Genomic DNA, 12837 nt, shown 5'->3' on the forward strand with positions numbered 1-12837 from the left:
CACAAATGTTCTTTATATCCAGAATCTCCTGCTAGTCCTCTTATGAACTACCATGTACCTCTGGCAGGAAAGCAAGTGTTCACAGGCTTAAGGAATTCCATATTCACTTTATTGATGGTAATTCTGTTAGTTGTGCACTCTGAGGCTCCTTCTTGAGCGTGGACTGGCTTGGCTAATGGATTCTGCAAACAGAGCATTCATTCAGGAGGAATTCTCCAGGGAAATGCAAAATGAGCCATTACCCTTATATAGACATGAGGAAAGAACAAAACAGAGCAAAAGAGCCCTCCAAAACTTAATACAACAATATTTGTAAAGTGTGGTTCAGCCTGGATGGTGGAATAGCTAGAAACCTTGCTTAAATATTTGCAATCCAGTCTAGTGACACGCAAGTTCACTAAACCATTTGTACCATTGAGAACCTAAACCATTTGTAGATGGCAGCTGCCACAGACTGAGAAACACTGACACAGGGGATTGCTGGTAGCTTAAACCACCTCACTGCAGAAACCTGTGCCAGCTGATGGCAAAGGAAACTGCCCAGTTCTGCAAATCCCAGAACACATAAAAAACTGTGGCCATTTATTTTCATATAGATTACAGACTGAGATCTGATGAATCCATATGAAATATCTCTGGGGCAAGTCCAATTTCTATTAGAGGGGAGTTCACACCAAAATCCTTGCTACAGTTACAACCAAAACTTTGTGGCTTTCCTCCAGAGAAACCAAGGGATAGAAGTACCTGTTGTCTGCTGCAAAGCATCAGTAGGCAAAGAGGATTAACAATGTCAAAAGTTTGGAAACTTAAGGATTAACATTTTTGGTCTAAAGCCACAAGGTTTTGTGCTTCTGGGTTCTTCAGGTCATTCTTAGTCTGGATGTGTCTTAGCCAGCCATTTAAACTGAACTCATCCCTTGAAAACACAGAAAGGTTGGAAGTTGATCTCACTGCCTAAAGGAGCGATAAGTTAGCCCGTGTCTCAAGCACATGTTAGGAATGGCAATTAAAATCTAATTCTAATTAGCAGCACTGGATGCTAATCCAAATAAACAGCAAGAAAATTTGTTGTGCAAATTTTTAGCTGCAGAAGTAGACTCTTAGTAGAAAATGTGCAAGTTAATCACTGTTGCAGCAGCAAATAGACTAAACTGTAAATACATCAAAAACACACTTAAGATTTCTTCTGCCAAATGAATTATTGTCAGACCAGACATTAAGGCTGATGCTGAGTCCAGGGCAGCCTTTTCAGGCCTTAGTGTCTGGTCTGATTTCTGTTTAATTAGGGCTGAGAAGTTGAAAAGTTTGCAGCTCTGTTATTTTTTACCTGCTCTGAGGAGTTAAATTAGGAGAAACCTCAGGCTGTCAGTTTTCTATCTCTAGTAATCATCCAATAAAAATTACAAAGAGGCTGAAAGCCTCCAGCTGTCAGCTCAGACTTGTTACTTTGGGTCAGGTCATCTGGAGAGCCAAAAGAAGTGAGGATCCAGGAGCTCTAAGCATTAAAGTTAAATTGTCTTTTATGTAACTATCCTTATTACAAAATGTGTCCCAAATAAGGCAATTATAGAGCTCCTCATTCGGTCCTCTTAATTTACTACCATAGTCCAAATAAATGCTTTCATTAATTTGAGCAGCACTGGCTCCTGATCCTGTATCTACCCCAGCAGGCTGTTCAGAAATGTGACTAGTGCTATTACCATTCATGTGTGTATATCCTGCAATGGGCCTGGGGCCATGATCCTGAAAGTTCAGCATCTAAATATCTTTTGAGATTACGGCCTACATTAAACAGAATTGAATTTGTGATACATCTTAGCATAATGCTACCAGAAACAACACTAATAACTGTAATAATCCCTAACCTAGCCATTATAAGGGAGGGGAACCATGTAAGAATTCTAAGAAACAGAAACACATGGAAATATTTGGAGTATGTCACCCAACATTATATATTGTGTGTTTTAATTGCAAGGAAGCTGGGACTGCAGTGCAAAACAGCAATACTTGTGAATTTGGACTTCCATTACTGTCACATTTTGTTGAGTACTACATTTATACATTTTAATGGTACTCGAAATAGCATGCCAGACCTTCACAGCTTTACTTGCTCTATAAAAAGAATCTGGAGTCAAAACCTAGAACCAAAGGAAAGAAAAAAAAAAAAAAAGAGATGAAGAAATAACAGAAAAAAGAGGAAAAACCTATGTGATGACTTTCCTGGAAACAACTCAGTGGAAATAGAATTAATAAACCTTTTTAGAAATAAAGGCATGTAATCCACTGCTCCATAAGGGAAGTAGATATTTTAACTACTGTAAAACATGTGAAGTATTACCTTTCAATAGTTAAGCATAAAACAAAGTTTTTTCTCTTCATCTGCAAAGTCAGAAATTTGAAAACTAAACTAAATACAAATCCAGGGAGTTTCATTGATCCAATTCTGTATACATTTTTAAGTAGCACTTTAAAACTCTTCTTGATTACTATTTACATGCAAGTCTTATAATAGAGACCTGGGCTTTCACAGAAACATGTATTTCAGGACTTTCTGACAGCAACTTGCTGCATTATGAAGGAAAAGGGAAAGGAGATAATTTATCCCAAAGATGTTTGGATACCTTCTTGCTTGTAATTCCACACAGCAGTAAAACATCTGGCAGAAAAGGGAAAAATGTCCTTTTTTGCGAACATCAAATTGTAGAGCCCTTGTTAATATTCATGGCCTCTCCTCTATCCCACCTTGAACAGCTCTAACTACAACTGAAGGGCTGAGTCTAGAGCTTCAGCAGAGACCTTTATCTTGGCACTAGCTTAAATTCTGCTTCTCCAAAATGGTAAGAGTAAATTTGCATACACTGAACTTCTAACATTAAAAAGAAGTGCTTTCTCTTCCAAAACACTGCAATCCCCATCTCTGAGCTTGTTACAACTTAATTCAACTCAGCCATGACTGGGCCAAAGCTGTGAAGGAGGTCTGCATACACTAGGGTGATGCATGCTGAATTGCAGACATGGTAGACTTGAACTGGAATTTGAACTGCATTTCAATTTGTTGCCAATGTCAGATATTTTAAATCATTCCTGTAAATGCAGCTGTTCAATATGTGATGCCTAGAAATGATACACCAGGATTGGATAATTCTTATTAATTCAAACTTATATGTCACTGCTGCACCTCTGCAAGTCATGCTGAGTTAGCCCATCAGTTGAGTCAGGGTTCAAGCAGGCTGCAGACTTGGGAAAGTACATGAAGAAGTCACCTTTGTTTCCAGAACTTCTGAAAGGAGTTCCAAGATACTGCAGTGTCTTGCCTCACATCCCTGCCTCAAACATTAACATTTTGCCAGTAATAATCATCTAAGCTCTTATTCCTTAATTTAATTTGAAGGCAGTGACATACATAAAATTAAAATGTAAAATTAAATATTTCAAAGGAAAGGACTTTATCTCTCACTCACACTGTTAATGAGAGATGTGTATTATGAAAGGTGTCCATACAAATGCCTAACTTAAAAAATGTAAATTAAAGTTTTGGTCTAAGACATTGGAGGAACTTCATAACAGCACTGACTCTCTAAAATCATTCAGTGATCTAAGATCTTTCTAGATAAAAACAAGGTCAGTAAAATTGTTTGAAATTCATTCGTATAAGAACTTGACTTAAATTTCTTTAGGCAAAAATGGATTTCTTCCTTTGTTGCCTTGCAAATCAGAGCTCTTATGCTCTTATTGTGTCATGTGAAGAGCTAAAGAGATTTGCACTGTAGCTGTGCTGCTTTTGAAGACAGTTTGTGAGGACATATGGACATGGGGAAATTTGTGATCCATGCCAAGCAACATTAAGGTTAGTGGGGCTGAACTCAGCTTCAGGATCTGTCACATACATACTTCTTCATGAGCCTAGAATGCAGAAAACTGAGGGAAAACTTGGTAGTAATTGCAAAAATACTGTGAAAGATTTTCTTTTTTCCTATGTCATGGATGTAACAGTGTTTCCAATGATCAAGAAATTATGGTTGTAATGATTGACTTACTCTATTTGGAAATATACTGAATTTGCCCAGGAGGCAGGACAAAACACTACTGTAGTGCAATTATTTCATATGGAATGCAACAGGTCATGTAATCACAACAAGTATTAAGCATTGCATAATTACATTTTTTCTTTTGTATCATCAAGGCAGTGCTGAAATACAAGACTGCCATGAGCTTGAATAAAAATACAACCAAGTTCCAAAATATTTACAATTTTAGCTAAATGCATCCTGCCCAGGATACATACTCTGCTGCCAGATCTGGATGTGACTTCTACACAGACATTTACCATCCCTTCCCTTTGGTAGAAAGGATTCACAGTATGAGGGTGCAGCAGCAAGCTGCCTGCTAATCATGCTTCCCTGGAGGCCCTGCTGGCTTGCTCAGCACTTAAAGTAAGTTAGATAAGTGCTTATATATCACAGTGACAGGCATTATAAATATCCTGCTCAGCTGTATGCATATGGAGCTGCATTAAGTCCAGGACAATGTACACGTGAATCTGGAGGCAAAATATTCGGTGCAGTTTCACCTGTTAACCACACATGTAATGACCTCCCCAACTATCCAGCTAAAATGCCAGATGTCCAAAGATGCTGAGCTGACTTCTCCCTGCCAGCAGCTGCCTGGGAAGCACCTTTGTTGACAGCAGATCTGCACTGCAGAAGCAGCCGAGCGCCTGCTCTCTGCACTCTCAAGTGGCATCAACAAAGACCTCAAGTTGGTGGCCTTGGGGACAGCCAGGGCTTCCTTGCTGCTTGTATTCCCAACAGCATCAGTGGGAATTCAAAGCATTTTGAGACTCCCTGTTCTGTGCCCAGCACAGCTGTCAGCAGAAGTCTCATGCCACCCAACATTCTGGAACCAGCCTCTGACTTTTGCTTCTAAAACGACCTGAAGTTGAGCCATAGGTGAAAGAACTTTTGTCTCTGAGTAATCACATCGTCTGCATCAACATGATTAAGCAAGCAATGCATTCAGAGCTTTGCATATGAGATAAATTAAAGCTTTTTGTTCAATGGCACTGAATGCATTTGAGTTAAAAAGGGTGTATAGAGTGTCCCTTCAGTAACCCTGCCTTGTCATCATGATACACCACCCTGTACTCCTAGGGCTCAGAAAGATTAAGAGAAGCATTTACATCTTGCATTAATGAAGCAACAGATTATGGGGTTGTGCACTGTGTTACTGTTTGCTTATTTTTATTTATTTATTTATTTATTTTATAAACTAAGTGAATCAAAGTTCCAGTGGGCTGAAGAGGATGATGTCAGCTGATGTCTGGAAGTAATTTTATAATTGCCTAATAAGTCAGAAATGACAAAACCTACTTTTTTTTTCCCCCATGGCACTGAGACCACCAGTTGCTGTATTTCCTGCCATGCTCTATGTTGTTTGTACTCAAGACATTTCTTTTCAAGGGGAAAACTGTTTACATCCATGACTAAAATAAGACATATTGTACAGTGGAGGATATGTGGCTACAGAAGAAAAAGACTGGAAGAAGGGGAGAGAAAATAAAAACAATAAGTACTGACTTAAGATTTCAAACATTCTCCTCTTATTTTTTGCTTTGAGGTTTGTTTTGGAACAATTTCTCAGCAGAAGTCTTGGGCTTTCTCACAGATGAGAGTTCTTATTTCCCAAAATTACTTTTATTATCTGGTTGCAGAAAGGAACACAGTTACTTTGTCAAACAAAAAGCACCTGTAACCCTACTATTATTAGAGAGGTTCATAGTGACTCTCGGCAATCTTTGTATGGGGAAACTCTGCTGAAATTGACATTTTAACAGCAAAGCCTGGTGGCAAGAGGAGGAAACCTGATCTCTTCTATTTAATCCCAAACCTTCTGTGAGCCCAGCAGTTAACAGTGAAGTTCAGGATTGCCTCCAGGTCTCTCTCCTGAGGGTGAACACGTAATTATGATAAATGGCACCTTCTCATTGTACTGCTATAGCTAAAGGTAAACACAATGAGTCAGACCCCAAAAGAAACAATTGCCAAACTCCTTTCAGAGCCATTAAAGTACCTCTCCTTTGCCTAACACACGCTGTCTGCTGTCTTCTGCTTGTGTGACAGATGATCTGCAGCCGCCATTGGCATGTGCACAGTCACCCCCAAACTTTCACTCAGGAGTGCATACAGCACAGAGACAAGCTGCCACAAACAGAGAGCAGGCTGGATGTGATGGTTCAAGCAGCCAGCCCGGTGTTTGGTATAGTTCACTCCCTGCCCTCTGCTACAGGAAGAGGTTACAAATTACGTACTCAAATCGGACCGGTCTTCTGTGGCTGCACACCACCAACCTCATTTCTGTGGATTCTCTGCTTTTTGGATTGCAGAGGCTGTTTGTAATACAACAAAGGCTGGGTCTCAGGTGTGATCTGTAGGTGATACTGCAATAAACTTAGCAGGGAAGCCATATTTTGTGCTGTCCTTTGTCTTCTTACAAGGACATTAGGCACTCTGAGGTTGGCCAGTTAGGATTATTACTTTTTGACTGGCAGGGTCCAAATTACATCTCATCTGATTAAGTCCTTTTATAGTTTATTTGCAGGTGTCGGTGAATGCAGTGGGGCTGCCTGTAAGCAGTTCTTCACTGTGACAAACTTAGAGAGATCAAGTGGCTTGCCAAACATTTTTTTTCCAGGATGCCTGCTGCATACAATCTGTCTTTTTGGCATCTACAAGCCTTACTATCTGCATGCCCTCCTGTCATCTGCATTTTGGCTATTGTCTTGTTTAAAAAAGGAGTTTTGGAACTTAAATGTCAACAGGTGTGACACAGTGTTTGAAGGCATGCTGTACAGAAACATGACTAATTATAATCTTCTTTTCACTTAAATTTTTATCTTGTTAACAATTGAAGTTAAAAATAACGCGCCTACAGTGCACTGTGACTTTAGAAAAAGTTCTCTAATTAATAGAGCTTCTAATTAATGAAGCCTTACAATCTGTGTTGGTTATAAGTCATCTCAACTCGTACACATCTTGCTGTTTACCGCGAGCCTGGTTTCAAGCTGATCTGTCAGGCGTTTCGTACGTGGAGTTTCTGGAGTAGGGGCAGGGGTCTGACCAGCATCTAACCCACATAAGCAGCTTCTGAACAGATGGGACTGGAGACCTGGCAGCTGAAACACCCAGTCTGTTCATCGACTGTGGGCACAGAGCACAGCCTGTCCAGACAGATTTTGCACCTTGAGTTAGAATGCCTATGGCAAAGGTGTTGTACAAGGAGATCTGTGAACATTTCAGAGCTCTGAATCCCAAATATCATGGATGTTGAAATGCCAAATGGTATAGAGTATTAGTGCCTCCTTAAAGTACTCCTCAGCACATACTTCTGCAGAGCAGAGTTCCACAAAGAGAGAAACAATGTTTTGGCTATTCTGGTGCTTTAGAGGTAAAGAGCTAGCAGAGGATCTGGGAGCACATAGTTCACTTCGACATATGGCAACAAAGAATATACATTTTCTTTCCCTCTTGTTTCTCCTTAGAGACACAAAGGAAAAGAAAATTCATGGGTTGTGCTTCATCACATACAGTTGCTCAGATTGAGAGGGAAAGAAAACCACATGGACTCCAATTCATTCATCTCAAAAAAATTAACCTAAGGATGGAAAAATGGGTTACCCTTCATATAAAGGACATGATCCACCTACCTTGTATCCAAAAGTACTCATTTGTGCCTATCTTTAAGCATCTATAACTCCTTGCCTTGTGCAGCTTTATTAGGATAAATAAGGGAAACATATCTGAGGGAAGATGGAGAGAAGCAAGGCAAAGAAATACCTACATTTTTATGATTATTTGCAGGAGATGGATTCTTCTCAGTGCCTTATCATCAGTCTTGTAGTCACTAGCTACTTTGCTACACGCAGGGTCAGAGCAATCGTATTTGTCTATACTTGTTTGTGCAAGCGTGGGTGAGGTAAAGTGAAGTATGAAATGTCAGGAATACCAGTGTTGCAATTCCACCCTCGTTGCTTCACATTCAGATTTCCCTAAGTTCCAGGTACTGACTATTTCTTTCTAACTGTGTCATTGCTTCCCGTACTCAACTTAATCCAGGCAGTGCCATTAGGTTAATGCAGAGATGAGCACAGAATCTTTCTGCATTATGCCAAAAAAATCATTGAAATAGGTCTATGTAAAAAAAAAAAATTGTGATGAATTTGCAAAGCCTCCTGTAAATGCCTAAGGACTTTGCACTCTATAAATATTTTAAAAAAATATCTCCCAATACATAAACACACTCATTTCCTGCTGATAAACCCAGATGCATCAGCAGGGGTGGAGGGAAGGCAGTTATCTGCATTCAGATGCTGTTCAGCACATCTCTAAATGCAATGAAACTTTTTTGTGTTAATTCTTCCCTTTTACTAATCCATTTCATCATCATATGATATCATCATATTTCAAAAACGCACGAGATGTAATCCTGATCCTAATCTGAGCTAATGGGAACTGTGTCTAATTAAAAACTCATCAGTATAAAAATGTTTTGTTCACAGCAAAAGAAAAAAAAAACCTACAAAACACAACCCTTAAAAATTCTATCCTACAATATTGCTACTTTTATTTCTTGTGCATGATCTGTACAATTAGACAGCAATTTACCTCAATTAAACAACATCACATACGTACAAGAAAAGTCTTGTTGACACTAAACAGTTTGGGAAGATGAAAGGTGTTTCCTAACATGGGAGTCAGCTCATCCACTACCAAAAAGTAACAGCTCAGGGGCAAAAAGTAGCTCCTGACAGCTCAGTCTAGTATTACACAGCAGCAGAGAATTAATAATAATAATAATAATAATAATAATAATAATAATAAAATGGTATCAAGTACTATCTATCAAGGAAAAGCTACACAAACAGAATGTTTCTGTGTAATGAACAGTGCACCTGGGTCAAAAAGGTCTTCAAACAATTAGACCTCCTTTTTCTGTCTCAGCTGTGCACTGCCTGCTCTGATTCAGATGTAAGTTGGATTCAGGAAGCGTTCAGCAAGTGCTGCCATCATGTCTGAGGCACTTGGGCTCCTCTCAATGCTCTGCTGAGTAACTGAACCTTGGCTCTGCTCTTCTGACCTAGTGCCATCTCTGAAAGGACAACAAATATAGAGATCTAGTTCCAGCACTTTGAAGTCTGGCACTGTCCCAGAGCTCCAGGAGCTGCTTCACTGCTCTCTCCCAAAATCTGCCAGGTGGTGGGTGAAAGCCCAGAGAGCGTGCAGACTGTTGTCTTTGCAATTTTATCGTTTAGATCCACTGCAGAGCTCAAGTAGGTATGCTGTTTGCTTACCAGTGATTGTTTGCATTGCTGCATTTCTACCATTCCTGCTTGGAGAGAAGCCTTCCTCTCCCCACTTACAGAACAATGCTTTGCAGGGAAACACTGATCCACTCCCTGCTGCCTTTGCGTGGGAATGAGCGCCGATTGCATGTGGAGACAGAGTCAGGTTAGGTTTCCGCTTTCTAAGTTCAAGTAAACTTCTCCAACTTATTTAGTAATGTGGAATTAACTTTACATTTAAAATAGGTCCTGTCCCCACAAACTCAGAATAGCATGAAAACAGTCCTTGAATTTTAAAGGCTTTAACCCTTGCAGATCTGGAGAGGCTGATTTTTTTCCCCCCGCAGCAGCCAAGAACAGCACAATTGCAGGTGGGTCAGGAAAACTGAGGATGATGACAAAGATAGGTGTACAGACCCATGACATTTTCTGTCTGCCTTTACTGGTGCAAAAAGGTTTTATTTTCTATTTCTGTCCTTTGCCTTGCTTCCTTTGCTCCAGAGCACGATCTTCCTGTTCAAGCAGTGCTACACTTGGTACCATATTGATCTCTACCTGCAGCTGACAGCATGCAAGAGTTGCCTGGATTTTTTTGATTTAAGTTAAAAGATTTTTAATGATGTTTTTTCCATGACACACAGATGAAGCCTGTGCTCAAAAAGTTGAGCCACATTTAAGCATACAGTGACAGGGTCATGCCTGACTCTTCAGGCCAATTTATTCTATTTAAATTAACACTACATCAACAACTCCTTGGCTTCTCTGCGGTCACAGAGGCTGCCAGTAGTGATGATGACATTTGCAAATGAAACCTTGCCTGCTGTGAGCTGCTGGGTTGAGGGCAACTGCTAGACATTTGAAGCCAATGTAAAGCAGAACTGTGATGATGTTTTGGGAGTGAATTTGTAACAGGTTTCCTATTTGTCATCATTTCAGGGGTGCTGCATTACTTCAAGAGCCTGAATCACACCATGAAGACTGTCTTATTACACTTTACAGAGTACATGTGTCTCCTTGCATGGCATATAGTGTCTGGCATCTTAATCTATTTATTTTAATCTATTCCCACTTATAGATTTTTACTTGTTCTTCATTCTTTACTCTTTATTCTCACTTCTCTTTTCTGCTCCCACAGCTGCAGAAATGAAGAGAATTTATTTGGTTTCCCTTCCTCCAGGATGAACTTAAGTATCACATCTTCTCACCTCTTTCAATCACCAAACTGAGATATATGGCTCTTTCATAAGCAGGTGATGCACTATGATGACATATGCTCAGCTACAAGAAACTGTGAAGTATGCATGGTAAAATAATTTACTCAATATTTTATATGAATCAAAGCAGATTCTGTTCAAACAGAGCAATATGCTGCCAATTGGATGGAGAAGCAGGAAGAGACAAGCCTAGAAAGACACCTTTTTTTCGGATCTTGGCATAAGCTTTCTACATTTTTTATTTGAAAGCAAAAATAGATTTTGCAATTATACACAGGGCCCAGCTCCACTTTGAGCTCAGTGTGGCCATTTTTACCTATCCTAAGCAACTGCAGAAGAGCCCCTGAAAGAGGCAGAACTTCCTGGAAGCGTACAACGCGTGATGCAAAGGAGATGGAGCCTCACCACACTCTGCTGTGCTCAGACTCTGAGGTGTCTGATCCATCAAAGGGCTGGAGGAGCACTGCCAGTGCAAGGGGCTGACAGACATGGAAGGAAAAATGACTGAAACATTCAGTTGTTAAAAAGAAGCACTTTAATATATTTTTACTTCAATGGCAGAAGATAGCCTGATGAGAGGGAAAAGGAGTGCAATATGCAGACATTGGTGATAGGAGCAGAAGGAAAAAATGGAAATTGTGGTACCTGCTAATTGGAATGGATTTTTTTCTACTTTAAAAAGAGGAACACTTCCACACATACCTGTTAACTAATAGGGCACCCTTCACTGGCAATATTAACATGAAGTGCAAATCCAAAGTAGTTTGGTTTCCTTTGTGCAAAAGGTTTTAGTCACTAAACAAGCAGTAGATAAGTGTACTGCAGAAAAAGCTATGATAAATTCTAAATTTTCATGCCAACACAGCTTCTGCCTCGCCTTCTTTGCTGAAAAATTCTTGCCACGCAAAAAGTAGGATAATTATTGGAAGAAATTCAGAGTAGAAGATACAACATGAGGGCAGAGATTCTGCTGCTGCTGCTGTTCTTGAACTTCTCACAGAAATGCTCCTGCTCTTTTCTGAACATCTTGTCAATTAATAATAATTTCCAGTAGTTTACATCTGTTTCCCCAGGGTAGGTGGCAGAAGTCATGGTCATTTTTAACAGCCTTTATAAAGGGAAGTTCATGTGCTCTGGTGGGGTGATGGTTACCTGGCATTATGCAAACAGGGGAGTTTAGACTTAATCAAGATTGTAGCAATTTTAAACTAGGCAGAAGTGGGACTGAGCTCTACTCATTCTAAAAAAAAATCCTGATCCTACAGAACATGCCTGGAAACATTACATGAAGCTTGGTTGGTGGAAAGGCTGGTTAAGATCAGCTGGATCTCAGAAACAACTCAGCAAGAGGTGGAAATTCTTCTGTGTGACCACCTAGACCCTCTCATGAATTGTAAAAGTTGAAAACAATATTTAAGAAATGGTGGATAAAAAGATGAGAGGGAAATATCCATATTTCAAATAGTTGGTTTTTTTCCTGATTACTGACAAAGTTGCTTGGAAAAGTCCAATATTTCTATTTTAAAATAAGCTAAGAGAAAAGGGGAACACATTTCCTGTGCATCTTATTTTGGTTTTTTGTGACTTCATAACAGAATTAATTGTCACTCTGTGCTTTATCTGGTAAGAGGGCAAGTTTTGATTTGGAACAACATTGCAAGGATCACAGGGAAGCAGAAGAGGGCATGGGTCTTTGGGACTTGGACTGAAAGATCAGTCACTTTTGGATCAGAGGTGCTGGCAAACCATTGAAACAATCTGTTGAGGCAAAGAATAAAAGGACTGCACAGTGGATATCAGGACAATGTACTGCCTGTAACACGTTGCCTACTGCTCAAGGTTACAAGCCTAATGTACACAAAATAAGGTCAATCACAGCATTCAATGTATTTTTGGATGTGTGTGACTTCTCAATTTCACACCTGCGCAGCAGGGCTTGATTCCTATGTTGCAATTGCTTCTGACTCAGTAGGCATTACAAATAATCAGTGCTCCTTGATTTCTCACCTGTCTTCCCGAGGAATCTGCTACCTGCATTTGGTTTCATGCCAGATCAAAAGCAACTAATTCCATTTTTAACCCTGAAGCTGTTTAATAATTTCTCTCCTTTTCTACCTTTTTCCCTCACTGTGAGAGGGTAATGACCCATTTTTGAATGGGTCTGTAACAAAGCCCCTTTACCACACAATTTACTAGTTTACAACTATTCCAAAAGCTGTACTGGATTCACAGAGAGAAAACAGCCTTTAAAACAGATCTTAGAATAGCAAGAACAGTCAGTGAACT

Source organism: Serinus canaria, chromosome 4, assembly GCF_022539315.1.
Source record: "Serinus canaria isolate serCan28SL12 chromosome 4, serCan2020, whole genome shotgun sequence".
Classification (NCBI taxonomy): Eukaryota; Metazoa; Chordata; class Aves; order Passeriformes; family Fringillidae; genus Serinus; species Serinus canaria.